Here is a 14,131-nt window from a genome sequence, read left to right on the forward strand (position 1 = left end):
GGGAAATCAACAGTCACCTTAATTGATATTCACTTGTAGGTGATTCTCTTTTCTCTTTGCTGCCCTTAAGACTGCGTTTTATTTAGTGCTCTGCAGTTTTACTCTGATGTCCCTAAGTATTGCTTTGTCCCTGCTTACTGTGTGTTGACCTTTCTGGATTCAAGGATTGGTATCTTTTACACTGTTGAGTCTCCGTTATCTTTTTCTCGTATTCATTCCTCCAGGTGACGTTAAGCCTAGTCACTATATCGTCTGTGTCTCTTAATGTCACTTTCATGGTTGCATCTCTCTAGCTATTTGGAAAGCATTCTGGATACTATTTATAGATTTGTCTTCTGTTCCTGATCCACTATTCATCTGTGTCCAAATGTAATTTATTCACCTAATGATTTTTTAAAAGCTTTTTGCTATCATGTTTTTAATTCTAAAATTCCATTGAGTTCTTTTTTCACGTCTGGATGGTTATATGCGATATTCTATTTGTTCGTTACTTTCAAGCTTCTCATTTACACATTCATGTATATATAAGCCCCCCGCCTTTTTTTTCTTTTTGTTTTTTGGCTACACCTGTCGCATATGGAAGTTTCTTGGGCCAGGGATTGAATCTGAGCCACAGCTGTGGCAACAACAGATTCTTAGTCCACTGTGCCCCAGTGGGAACTCCAATAAGAACTTTTTTTTTTTTTTAATATCAACTCTCAGCTTTAATATTGGATACAGAGAGAAGGCCTGAAGCCAGGTTTTAGGTTAAGAAAATCATAACTCACAATCTCTCATCTCTTCTTTCCTTTCTTTTTCTTCTTTACTTTTTATTTTGAAATAATTTTAAACTTAAAAATGGAGTGGTAAAAATAGGTCAGTTTCAGTTGGGATTAATATATACATACGACTATATATAAAGTAGATAAGTAACAAGGACCTACTGTGTAGCACAGGGAGATCTACTCAATACTCTGTAATAACCTTTGTGGTGAAAGAATCTGAAAAAGAATGGATATTTTTATATGTTTAATTGATTCACTTTGCTGTACACCTGCAACTAACAGAGCATTGTAAGTCAACTCTACGCCAATAAATTTTCTTAAAAGGGAAAACATTTTTAACAAAATAGGTCAGTTTCTGCATGTCTTTCACCCCCCTTCCCCAGATGCTAATATTCTGTATAACTGTGGTACACTTAATCAAAATCGGGACGTTGATATTGATACAGTAATGTTAACCGAGCCACAGACCTTATTTGTATTTTATTACCTATCCCAGTAATGTTTATATCTGGACTGTGGTCCAATCTAGGATCCAGTGTTGCATTTAATTATTATATTTCCTTTGTCTTCTTTAATCTGTGCTTTTTGTCAAATTGCCATTTTTCTATATTAATATACTTTTTAATTGTACTGCTCAGATTGTCCCAAATTCGGCTCTTTCAGGTTAGTTCCAGAGTGCTTTTGATGAATCCCTATCTCTTTGGAGCCCCTCCTTACTTTGTTGTACCACAGGATGTTCTAGACCCAACTTCACAGAAAGACATTTCTCTGAGTATTCCTGGCTCCTCTTATTGAAAGATGGTATTTAGAAGCCAGTGTTTGGGTGCTATTTATGGTCGTTACCACAGCGGTATCACCGCTTTTGGTCTCTCTCGGAGGACAGCACTAGGAAATATACGTGTATGCACAGAGCTACCTCTTGTCAACATCTATTACCTATTGAAATGTATATTAAAAGCTTGAATATCTCTGATTCCAGTCTAACACCGTATAATTCATTCTGGCCTTTTCCCTTCTTTGTTTTGTCTTTTGTTTCAGAGTATATAGTCAAGATACTGATTTCCAAAGAGCTTAGGTTCGTTCTTTTCTCCTGTTCTCCCTTAAGTGTGGTTACTTACACCTCTGTGATGCAACTCACTTGTTAACTATGTTTCATTTTGAGTTACTTGCCTATACCCCATTTGATTTTGGTTACTTACCTTTTTATTTTGTGAAATATTACCATGTTTATAAATGTCAAAACTATGTGAAAAGATGTATCTGGAGATGTCACTCCCCCTCTAGTCTTTGTATTCCATTCTCATTCCCCCAGATCCCACCCTCATGGCTCCATAATGCCTGTAAGATAAAATTTGAAGTTAGTGGAATTGATAAGTCCCTCCACCGGCTCAGTCTAAGCTGGTCCTTGTATGCCATATTCTGGCTGCCTCAGATTTCTTGTTATTTCTCAGGCGTGACTGGTTCAGTCATGTCTCCCTCCACGCCTTTGCATTTTCTCTCCCTCTGTCTGGAATGATGCTCTGTTTCTCTTCTTACCTTGCCCATCTTTAATCACTCAAAGCCCATTTCAGCTCTCACCTGCTAGGTAGAGACTTCTTTTCCTCACCCTCCTCTCTCCATTTGCATTTCATTCCTCCTACCTGTAATAATTCTCCTCCTAGCTTTATAGCCCTTGTGAATGTTATGTAACGTTTGTGACATGTGATTTAAATTGTCGATGCATAGGCTTTCCATCTTCTTTATAACTGTGAGCTTCTTAAAGACAGAAACTTTGTCCTTGCATGTCTAGCATCTGGTTCAGCTTCTTGCATATATCAGTTATGCACTGAATACAGTACAGTGAGTGGATTTCTGTTCTTTTCACTTGCTTTGTCTTTACTCCTTCTCTCTTTATTTCATTCATGATAAAAGCCCCTACTAATAGAATGTGAAGCTGTAAAATGTGATGCCCATGATCTTATTGTCCCTCGCATTTTTGTATTCTGTGCCTCTCCTTACATACTTGGGCACAGCCTTGGGAATTTAATGGCTTCCTATGACCCTGGAAGTTACAATTATCTAACTAAATTTTCAGACACAGTAGAGAGGGATGAGTTGAAATCAAGGTATAGAAACTGTTTACAATATGCAAACCCAGAAAGTCAAGATTCTTATCTGTCGGATTTGCCTCTTTACTTGAAAAGCTGAAACTTCCTGCCCGTTTGCCCTGTTAGATTAGAAAAAATTGTTGTACTGGAAACAAAATCCCTTCAACAGTCTTTTAAGAGCTCTAGTCAGCTTTTAAAATGTCATTATTTTTGTCCAAAAGACAAGTTCAGTAACCTTGCAAGTTGCGTTTCTAAGCTGCTTACTTTACTTTCCATCCTGCATAGATTATTCAGCAGATTATGTTCAAATGTAGGGGCTTGTTTCCATCAGTCTCTTCACCCACCATCTGTTACTTCCCTCTGGCCTTCTGTATTGCATTCTCTTTCTGCCACTCCTGTGTGTTCTCACTATAGCTCATTCTCCAAAGTTCTACCTGTGACTCAGAACAGAGGTTTAGTGGTAATGCAAACATCACACTAAACAAAGGGGTTGGCGGGGGTGTTTCTTCAAGGCTCTACTTGGTGAGGGTACAGGGCTTGCTGCTGCATCAGAGTGTTTGATATTCAGGGTGAGAGCTATGGGAAGGCATTCATTTAGATTACTGGTCTGTATGTATTTATTTTAAAAATTAGAATCACTTTTTTTTTATTCAAGTGTAACACAATGTATAATAAGACAAATGCATCATAAATTAGCACTTTGGTGAATTTTGAACTATTTAGAGGAATTTTAATACTACAGATATTTTTTCTATTTTTTTTTTCTTTCTTTCTTTTTTTTTTTTTTTTTTTTTGTCTTTTTAGGACTGCACCTGCGGCATATGAAAGTTCCCAGGCTAGGGGTCGAATCAGAGCTGTAGCCACTGGCCCATGCCACAGCCACAGTAACACCAGATCTGAGCCGTATCTGCGATCTACACCACAGCTCATGGCAATGATGGATCCGTAACCCACTGAACAAGGCCAGGGATTGAACCCCTGTCCTCATGGATACTACTTGGGTTTGTTACTGCTGAGCCATGACGGGAACTCCCAGTCATGATAGTAGCAGCTCCCTCTAGTTTCTGATTTTAAGTGCAGTTGCTTACTTTAAAAAGGCTGGTTTACTTCTTTCAGAAAAAAATAAGACTTTTGTCAAAGTTGTGCAATTAGTTTTAATGAAACTTCCTATGTACTTAACTGTTTTTCTCTTTTTTTCAGGTTATGCGTTGTTAATGAGGATGCTATTGTCTAAATTTCTGTAGCTATGGCACAAGAATATAGTAAGTACTATGCCATACTTTCTATAACTTCCATAAAGTGTTGACTTTGTGTCTTTAAGTTTCTCACTGGAGCAGTGGAAATATAAAAACAAAGGTTCTATTTACTTATTTTTTAAAATTATTTTATTGAAATGTAGTATATTTCCATTGTATTAATTTCTGCTATATAGCAAGATGATTCAGTTGTGTGTGTGTGTGTGTGTATATTCACTTTTCATATTCTTTTTCATTACGGTTTATCACAGGCTATTGAATATAGTTCCCTGTGCTGTACAGTAGGACTTTGTTGTTTATCCATCCCATATATAATCGTTTGTGTCTGCTAATCCCAAATTCCCAATCCATTCCTCACTCAGCCCCTACCACTTGGCAACCACAAGTTTCTTTATGACCCTGAGGCTCTTTCTGAAACAAAGTTCTTTTTTTTTTTTTTTTCTTTTTCCTGCTGCACCTGTGGCATATGGAAGTTCCCTGGCCAGGAGTTGAATTGGAGCAGCAGCTGCCAGCCTACACCACAGCCATAGCAAGAGCAACACCAGATCTGAGCCACATCTACGTCATCTGATTTTTGTGTCTTTAGCTTTATATATATGTACAAAGATATCATGATTTTGATTTATTTAGTCTTCCAATAACACAGAATGGCTCAGGCTCTTCCCTGTAAATGCTAGTGAGTAGACATTAGGGTTGGATCCATATTATGCACTCTGTTTTACCCCCAGGTTATGGGGTTAGGAACTGACCACAGCTCCAGGATGGGTCCTGATTAGGGGCAACCCCATCACTGCTGTGTCCAAGATTAACTCATTGTGGAGGAGGCAGCGGCCAGTGTTGGGCATTAACTGGCCGGAGGGCTTGTTTCAAGAATGGCCCTGAGGTGTCCTGCTCTAACAGCTAGGCTCCAAAGTAGGCTTGCCAAGAGCTTCTGGCAGGAGTCGTTTCACATTTAACACAGAGCTACCCGAAGAGTCTGCCTCTCTTTCCCTTCTTCTGGATGTCGGTAGATGCTGGTGTGAGGTCTTGTGTGACTCCAGGCTGAGCCAGAAGTCACACAGGATGGAGGGCAGAGAAATCAGCCGTGAAGCCGGTTCCTCCTCCAGAAGTCCAAGCGTTAGAGCCAGGAGCATTTCCTTTTGGTTTAAGCCAGTTAAGTTGGGAGCCAAAACATCCTAAGTGATTTCCTTAATCTCCATTTCATTTTTAGTAGTCCATTAGTTTCTCCCCGGGCTGTGGGAGTAATTACAAGGGAAAGCAGAATAATACTGTTAAATTAAACTGGCAGGGTGTGTTGGTGTTGACTGGCACCCTCTCCACTCTGAGCAACTCCCAGGTAGATTTTGTGTTCAGAGACAGGACAATGAAATCCATTGCTTCCTGAATCTCCCTTTCCTTTCCCAGAGGTTTTTCCTTTTTAATCAGCCCATTTGGACCATGAATGCTGCAAAGGGTCTTGGATTGCTGGCCTAAAAACCATCCCCTGGTATAGGTGTATATTGGACAGTGTGGAGCTGTCCCTGGGGTTTTCTTAGAACAGTCTGTGCCCAAACTTCTAATTCCTTATTTTCTTTTGGTCTTAAAAAATTACTGTGAATATTCAAATAAAAAAACTGTATAAGAAATGATATTCATATGTACTCTCCCACAGCATTGTAGACACAGAATATTTACCAAGTTTGTGGAACAGTTAAAAAACCCACAGTCAGGGTTCCCATTGTGGCCCATGGGTTACGAACCTGACTGGTGTCCATGAGGATGCAGGTTTGATCCCGGACCTCACTCAGTGGGTTAAGGATCTGGTGTTTCCGTGAGCTGGGGTATAGGTCGAAGATGCAGCTCACATCTTGAGTAGCTGCATTGCTGTGGTGTAGGCTGGCACCTGCAGCTCCAATTCAGCCCCTAACCTGAGAACTTCCATATGCCACAGGAGGAGCCCTAAGAAGCAAAACAAAACAAAACAAAAAAACACACACAAAAGAACTTACAGTCATCCTCCCTTTCTCTACCTCTGAAGATCCACAATCCTAGTTTTGGTCTTTATTTATTCTTCCTATGTATTTGTTTATGGTTTACCGCATATGTGTATTATGATTTTTATATGTTTTGTCACTTCAGGTAAATGCAGGCACTATGTATATTTGTTGTTTAAAATCACGAAGGAGTTGAGAAGAAGTTCAGGCTTATAGAAGGAGGCTGTAAATGTGTTCTTAGACATTTGTCTGAAGATCTGTTACTAGGTATCTTGGTTATCTGTATTAAATAAAATGTTAGATTTTAGGAGTTCCCTGGTGGCCCAGTGGGTTAAGGACCCAGTGTTGTCCTTGTTTGATCCCTTGCCCAAGTTTCCACATGCCATGGGTGTGGCCAAAAAAAAATGTGTTGGATTTTAAACGGCCAATGAGTTTAATCATCACACTTATCTTCTGGAGTCCGGTGCTTGCTCTGCTGCTTAATGAGGTCACTGTCTGTACTCAGACCTTCACTCCTGAAAGCTTTAGCATGCTCAGTGCCTACCATGTCATCTGTGAGCTTTTCAGAGTGTATTGGTTATTTTTTCATTTAAATAGCTCTCTTTATCCTGTAGTCAGAATGCATGCTTTTAGCAAACTTGGGTGAATCTCTGCATTTTTTTTTCACTCTGACAATTAGCCGTCATACTGATAAAATTGACTTCTTTCTAAATTTGTCAGCTTGCACCCTGTGCTGGTGACATCAGCTGTGGATGAGACATCCACTCCTTTGAATAGATTATGAAGCATGTACTTTGAAACTAGTATCTCATTATTTCCCTTTGTGCCCCAGCTGAGTCTTGGAGATGACTTTGTAGCATCCTTGTCTGAAACGTGTCTTAAGTCATTTGACTTCTGTCTTCAAAAAACCCATTCTTTGCCCTTGGAGAATTCCCATTACCCCTTGTTCTTGTTTAGAATGTTGCTTCCACAGGACTGAATAGCCGTTTCTACTCAGATCATTAATCCTTTCAACTTGGGAGCATAATTACCGATAAAATGTCAGGGAAAGATTTATGACAGAAGAGGCTTTCCATTTTTTTTTCAGGATGTTATTTTTTACTTAAATGTTTAACACATGAAAAAAAAGTAAACTTGAGATTGTTTTTATACCCTTAATTCATTTAGATTGTATCCCCACTACAGAAGGAGAAACATTAACATGTTTGTAAAAATTGAATTTTAGGTTTTTGTGTTTTGTACATGCCTTTTTGTGTTAAAAAAAAATGGATTCTTCTGTTAATTTTACTTAAATGTAACTCTCTTTAGCTTTTTCCTTTCACTGTGGGCCCAGGATCATAAATTAAAACGTTACCAGTGCTACAAGACTATATAGCCATCAAATGCAAAAACCCAGTCAATGAGGCCCTTATGAAAAGAGCTAGTAAATCTTCTCACGGGGAGATGACCAGCATTCGAGAATGGAATGCCATTTGTACATCAGGCCAAATATAGACAAGAAATGTCTAAGATATTTAAGTTATAATCCTGTAATATATTTTATATCCATTTTCTGTTTTAAAAACTTTAGTTGGTTTTTAAGGGAAAACCCCTATTGACATTTTTCTTTGAAAAATCGATTCAGTGAACTCTTATTTTTGTTTCTTGTCTTCTCATTTGTTTCTTATGTAAAAAGGATCTGTAGACTTGGCTTGTTTTTATGCCTCAAAATGAAATGGTGCCTTTGTGGGGGATGCTCCCCTGGGCTGAGGGAACTTCTAGACAGTGACTCAGAGCTGTAATTAGGTCTTGCTTTCCGCACCCTTCTTGACTTGAAAGCACTGGCCCTAGACCGCTTACTCTGGGGCAGCAATATGTGAATCATTTAAATTGGCACAAATTATCCAGAATGCTACTGAATATTGTCTACTCTTTATTCCGATTGAGGGAATTCGAAAGGGAGACTTGTTCTTTGAGTTTGAACGTATTCTGGAGAGTAGGGCTACATTTGTGAAACCAGATTTCTTCCCTAGATAGAATAAAAAGCAAGGGAATTTCCGACCTTTGTAAGCAATTCTGGTTTTGCGGGTCTGCTTTAGAACATTCCTCCGCGCTTTCTATCCTTCCCTTTGTGAAGATGGTGGTAACTGCTGCTGGTCTTCCAGCTCCAGTTTGTGCTCTCACCTATGTCTTTCTAGAAGGAAAATCCAGGGGCTGTCTTGCCCCCTGGAGCCTCTGCCTAACTCCCACAGCACAGTGGAGGTAGGAGGAAATCCTAGATGTTTATATTGTGTCTGTTTTGTGTCTTCTGCTTTGAACAACTCATCAGTATTTCCATATTTAGAGTAGAATTTGATAGCCTTTCCTTCTCCTTCCCAAAAGGACAGGTTAGCAGACTTATTAGACCTGTCTGTTACCTGGCAATGAACTGGGTTAAAGTCATTGTTTTGTCCTCACTAAATAGTAAGTTGATTATGTTTCAATTTATTTTAGTGCAAAACATTAAAATAATCATGGTCATTCTAAAATGGAGGACATTTAGAAGTCATTTAGGGAGAAAATAAAATGAAGACTTTCTTAGAAAGTAAGCCTTTTCATTAGGTTTTTTGTTTTTTTTGTTTTTTTTTTTTCCTTATTGATTTTCTCTGGTGGTGCATTAGGGATCTTATCCAACACTTGTTATCTCATTGTTCTGCACTAAAGAGAAAAAGACAACCAGATTTACGTAATCAGTAGCCAAAGGGCTAGATTTTCCACTTGTGATCTGCGTTGACTTTTTAATATGTGGAAAATCTTTGTTTTCATATTGGAAAATCTGTGAGTGGGCCTGTCAGAGGAATTCATCTTTTGATAGGAAGTAGAAAAAAGCCGTAGCTTGCTGTGTAATTTTGTGTTTTGCAGGCATGACTACTGTTTTATGTCTGTGGGCGTCTGTGCACAAGCATGTGAGTTGGGTTGTCTTTTTATGGGGTGCCGCTGTTTGTTAGACACTGTCATGTTCATTTTAGAAAATCTGACGTTCAAATTATAAAATTACTGTTAGCACATCGGCTGAGTTAACAGGTTTTAGAGTGAGTTTCTATGAAACTGATTGGGACAGTAGTTCATGTCAGTGAGGGCCCTTGGTAAGATTCCTTCTTACATGGTTAGTTAAGCTCTTTTCCCTAATATAAGTCATCAGGACCTTCCTATCAGCGACTTAGGCTGTCTTTATAGAGGATTCGCTAAGAACTGCCATCCTCTTTGTCATAAGGACTTGTTTGGAACCCAATTAACCTTTCACTTAATCTCTTTTTGCAATTAGGAGCCAAGAGACCATGCTTCCGTTCCAAATACAAATCGCCCAACCTTATGGCCCTTGGTTTGCATATTGTGTACATAATTGGGTCATTAGCCAACACCCAAACAGAGGGGCGTGAAAGGTTTACCCCTAGTGGAAATTTAATGGCGCTTTATGGCTTCTAGATTACCTTGTGTGGATTATTTCTTCTATGGCAGTGGGCATGTCTTGTCAGTGGGTACAGTGATTAGACCTCAGTCAGGAATTCCAAAGTTCTTAATGAGTGTAAAAATATCTGAAGTTTGATGCTTGATTATATTGTATCCCCTCAGTCACAGATGCTGTCTAACTTGGTGGAACCGAAATCTCAATTTTCTAAATGAATGCTAATCCGAGATGAAAGCTTCTTATTCTCTCTGCCTGTCTCTCTTTCACATTTTCTTCTCAAATCACTTAAATAGAATTAGTCTGATCTGTAGGGTTGGGTGTCCCCTCTGTACTCTGGAAAGCTCTGCTAAACACTGTGTGAAGACAGACCAGCTGTCTCTACGTCTGTCTGAATATTTGACCCCATCCTGAAAATTTGATGGTACTCCCATTTGATGATTGCCTAGTGGCCTCCTTTTAAAGATGGAGGCATCAGTGTATATCCACCCACTCAGCAGATGTGTAGAGCTTGTTGGTTATTAAGATTCAAGCCAAAGTCCAGCATTCATTGTGGCTAAAATTCTATTCTTTTACTACACTTTGCTGATCGTTTGGAATAACATCCATTCAGTTGTAATTGTTCAAACATCAGGAAAATCTCATTGAACAACTCTGTTCTCCAGCAAGTTTAGAAACTAACTTTGCCAAAAATAATGCATACCTAGGAAATGTGGAAAATAATGATAAACAAAAGTGAAAATGAAAACTGTAATTTTGCCACTCAAAAGTAATTATGATTAACATGGGCTAGTAATGTGCTCTCACTGAACACAGCACACCATTAAGCAAGGGGGGGAGGAGTTCCTGTTGTGGCGCAGTGGTTAACAAATCCGACTAGGAACCATGAGGACCAGGGTTTGATCCCTGGCTTTGCTCATTGGGTTAAGGATCCGGCATTGCCATGAGCTGTGGTGTAGGTCGAAGACGCGGCTTGGATCCCGCGTTGCTGTGGCTCTGACGTAGGCCAGTGGCTATGGCTCCGATTTGACCCCTAGCCTGGGAACCTCCATATGCCGTGGGAGCGGCCCAAAGAAATAGCAAAAAAAGACAAAAAAAGAAAAAAAGAAAAAAAAGAAAGGGGGAGAGAAGTTCTCACTGTGGCTCAGCTGGTAAAGAATCTGACATAGTGTCCGTGAGGTTGTGGATTCAATCCCTGGCCTCGCTGAGTGACTTAGGGATCCGACGTTGCCACAAGCTACATTGTGGGTCGAAGATGCGGCTTGGATCCAGCATTGGTGTAGCTGTGGTGTAGGCCAGCAGCTGCAGCTCCAATTCAGCCCCTAGCCTGGGAACTTCTGTATGCCACAGGTGCAGCCATAAAAAGGAAAAAACCGGAGCGGGGCGGGGGGGGGCCCACACCATTTTTTTGTGTGTGTGTATGTAATTTCTGAATGTTTTAAAAAATTTTATTGAGGTATCATTGATTTACAGTGTGGTTTTGCCATACAGAAAAATGACTCAGTTGTACATGAATATATGTAGAATATGTAAAAAAGAATATATACTTTTCATAGTCTTTTCCATTACAGTTTATCACAGGATATCAAACATAGTTCTCTGTGCTCTCTATAGTAGGACTTTGTTATTTGTCCATCCTATGTATAATGTTTGCCTCTGCTAATCCCAAACTCCCAATCCTTCCCTCCCTTCCCCACTCTGCCACACACATAAATCTGTTCTCTGTATCTGTGGGCCTGTTTTTGTTTTGTGTATATGTTGATTGGTGTCGTATTTTGGATTCCACCACATCAGTTGTTAATGAAGAACTCACCTGGGTGGTGGTGATACCCACCCATTATTAAATACTTGTGTATGGTGTGTGTGAAACACAATGCCATCTGAACTGCAGGTATTTATATGAGTAGATTGCTGACATTTCGTCATAGGATAAAGAGAACCTTTTTAAAGAAAAGCTAGGCTCTGCTTTTAACCAGGCTATTCGGGTTAAGCTTGGTTTCCAGTGATTTTAAGGAGAGATTTTTTGTGTGTAGGGCAGATTTCTCTCTGTAGGCCTGTGGGGGTTTTGTTGTTTTTGTTTCGGTTTGGTTTTAAGTGAAAGAGTCCTGTGAAGGTAAGGTTGCTGTATAGGAAGTGGAGACGAATACCCTATTTTTTAAAAGAAATGTCTCTGCTGCCCTGAAAGATAGGAGAGAAAAGGCAAATGACCAAAGGCTTGCTGCAGTAATTCTTCAAGGGTAATTGGCTTCGGGATCCCTCCTGGACGTGTTGTTAATATGCTACATCTGTCCCCTGCCTCGTTCCGCCTGACGTGCCCCTTCTCTCTGCCCCCTCCCCATCCTGTAACCTCAGCAGTGCACCATCGCACAAACTCTGCACTGACTCAGATCTCTATTATCCTGCTTCATGCTTCAGTTTACAATGAGTTGGATTATTGTCTGGTTTTAAAGTCGTCACGCCACAAAGAAGCAGCAGACATCCCCCTGGATCTGAGAGTATTTGCCTTTGGTGGCGGTTTGATAATTTCTGAGGATTGGTTTGCTGGCCTGTTTCTCTGAGGCTCAAAATAACTTGGTATGTATGCCACAGCCCTCTTGGCCTCCAGTGGGCTTCTTTTAAGTGTCTGTCCCTAACTGAAGCGTTCTCAGCCCTTTGGCCAGTAATGACCCCCAGGCTTCTTGTACTGAAGCCTTTGTGGTGTGAAGAGAGCAAACGATGAGAGCTTTGTCCTTTCTTCCAAGGAAAGTGCGTAAAAGTTGCTGTAAAGGAAGTCTGCATTTTGTGGTGGCACTTGGTTTTGGCTCTGTGTCTATTTAGATATTAGCCTGGAATTCCTTGGGGAAACTCCACCCCTGGAAGAAAATGAGGATATTTTAAAGAATGTGTTTTAGCAGCTGTTACTGTTAGTAAGAACACAGCACTGTCTTTGAAGCTTCTTTGCTTACATAGCAGCAGCTTGCCGGACTTCACTTTTGCCATGGCAATCCCTCCCACACGGAGACTGACTTGAATCATGTTAGTCAAATGTCTCAGAGTTTTAGTTTATCACTTTGTATTGTTGGAGAATGCTCAAACTTTTGATTCATTGATGTTATAATGTGTTTTTAGTTTAAAGCATCAAATTACAATCTTTTCTTTTAAATGGTTAAGAAAGCAAATTTTAACTTGTTTTCAAAATATTATCATTAATAAATAGTAATCCTGTCTTTCCTGCCTGTTTTACTTATGGGTGGCTTCATGGGACATTTAGTTTTTTTTTTCTTTTTAGGGCTGCACCTGCGGCACACAGACGTTCCCAGGCTAGGGGTCACATTGGAGCTGCAGCTGCCAACCTATGTCACAGCTATGGCAACGCCAGGTCCTTAACCCCCTGAGCCAGGCCAGGGATTGAACTTGCATCCTCACAGACACTGTGTCAGGTTCTTAACCTGCTGAGTCACAACAGGAACTCTGATAATTAGATTTTGCATGATCGTGTTTAATAATGCTGAACTGTTGTCCTTTTAGTCACAGTGTTCTGCTTATGTATCACTGGGTTTTCCTGCATAGCACTTGTCAGATTTAACTCAGTTAACTATTGTCGGACCCAATGCCAAAGCTATAAATATAGAACTCTCCCTATTTGCTCATCTGCTATAAGTTATAACACACTCTATCAGTGGGTTCCTGAGTCTGTTAGGTTTCCTCTACCGCCACAAAGATGGCTCAATAGGTTTTTGTTTGCTTATTTCAGATAAGATGCCATGAAGTCTTTGGAAAAGGATTTGGATAAGTCATTTATAATTGATCTCCCAGTCCTATTCTCATTTCATCAAAGAGGGTTATCTTTTTATCTCTCTTCCCCCATTCCCTTATGTTTTTGATATGAGAGACCTTCAGGGGAGTGAGGGGGGAGTTTAACTTCGTTCTGAGTGGAGGATGGGAATAAAGTCAAGTTCTGGCAAAGAATGAAGTGGTGAGCCTGATGTGGGAAGAAAATTAGATAGAAAAGAGCTCAGGTGATGAATTTGTAGTCTAAGAAGTAAGCCACTGCAGAGAAGCACTGACGCTGCCATCACTTCTTTAACTGCTTCTTTGTTGGCCTGCATCACACCAGCCATTTATTCTGAGCAGAGTCTGAGGGGGCAGCTTAAGCAGTAACTAGCTTGTCCATGTTTGGTTTTGTTTTGTTTTGTTTTTCATAGTAGATGCTCAGTTAAAAGAAAGTTTGACTGACTTGCTGACATGTTAACTGCAGGAAAAAAACAGACTCACTCTTTCCTGAAGATAGCCATTCTCTTTCCTCCCAGATGGATTCCTCCTTCATTAATTCTGGGAGGAGGCTATGAAATAAATTGAATATCTTTTTAAAAATCCTCAAAAACATGGTTTCCAGAGGAGACAGGTTGGGGGGAGGGGGGATGGGCTGAGGGTTTGGGATGGAAATTCCTTGGTGGCCTGGTGGTTAAAGGTGGTGCTGTCATTGTCTCTGCTGTGGCCAGTTTGATCCCTGGCCTGGGAAGTTCCACATGCTGAAGGCGTGGCCAAGAAAACCCCACTTCTTCCCTAATGTTATTCAGTAGGATCTCTTCTTCTCTAGAGGAGTATGAAGTGTGAGAAGTTATTTTCTCTTCAAGTTTCAAAGCAA

At 40.1% G+C, this 14,131-nt stretch overlaps 1 protein-coding gene across 35 annotated transcripts in view; it reads left to right on the top strand.

Annotated features, from left to right (window-relative positions):
• The window catches only part of SIPA1L1 (signal induced proliferation associated 1 like 1), a 378,935-nt gene that overhangs the window by 173,400 nt on the left and 191,404 nt on the right, over window positions 1–14,131 (top strand). For 34 of the 35 annotated variants that reach the window (XM_013989146.2, XM_021099427.1, XM_021099444.1 and 31 more), the window contains one exon: window positions 4,052–4,113. The gene's annotated coding sequence lies outside the window, so the exon portion shown is untranslated. Of the gene's footprint in view, window positions 1–4,051; window positions 4,114–8,988; window positions 9,005–14,131 lie in introns of those variants that run through there. The other variant, XM_021099442.1, reaches the window with a different exon arrangement.

The sequence above is a fragment of the Sus scrofa genome, chromosome 7, assembly GCF_000003025.6.
Source record: "Sus scrofa isolate TJ Tabasco breed Duroc chromosome 7, Sscrofa11.1, whole genome shotgun sequence".
In the NCBI taxonomy this organism is placed as follows: Eukaryota; Metazoa; Chordata; class Mammalia; order Artiodactyla; family Suidae; genus Sus; species Sus scrofa.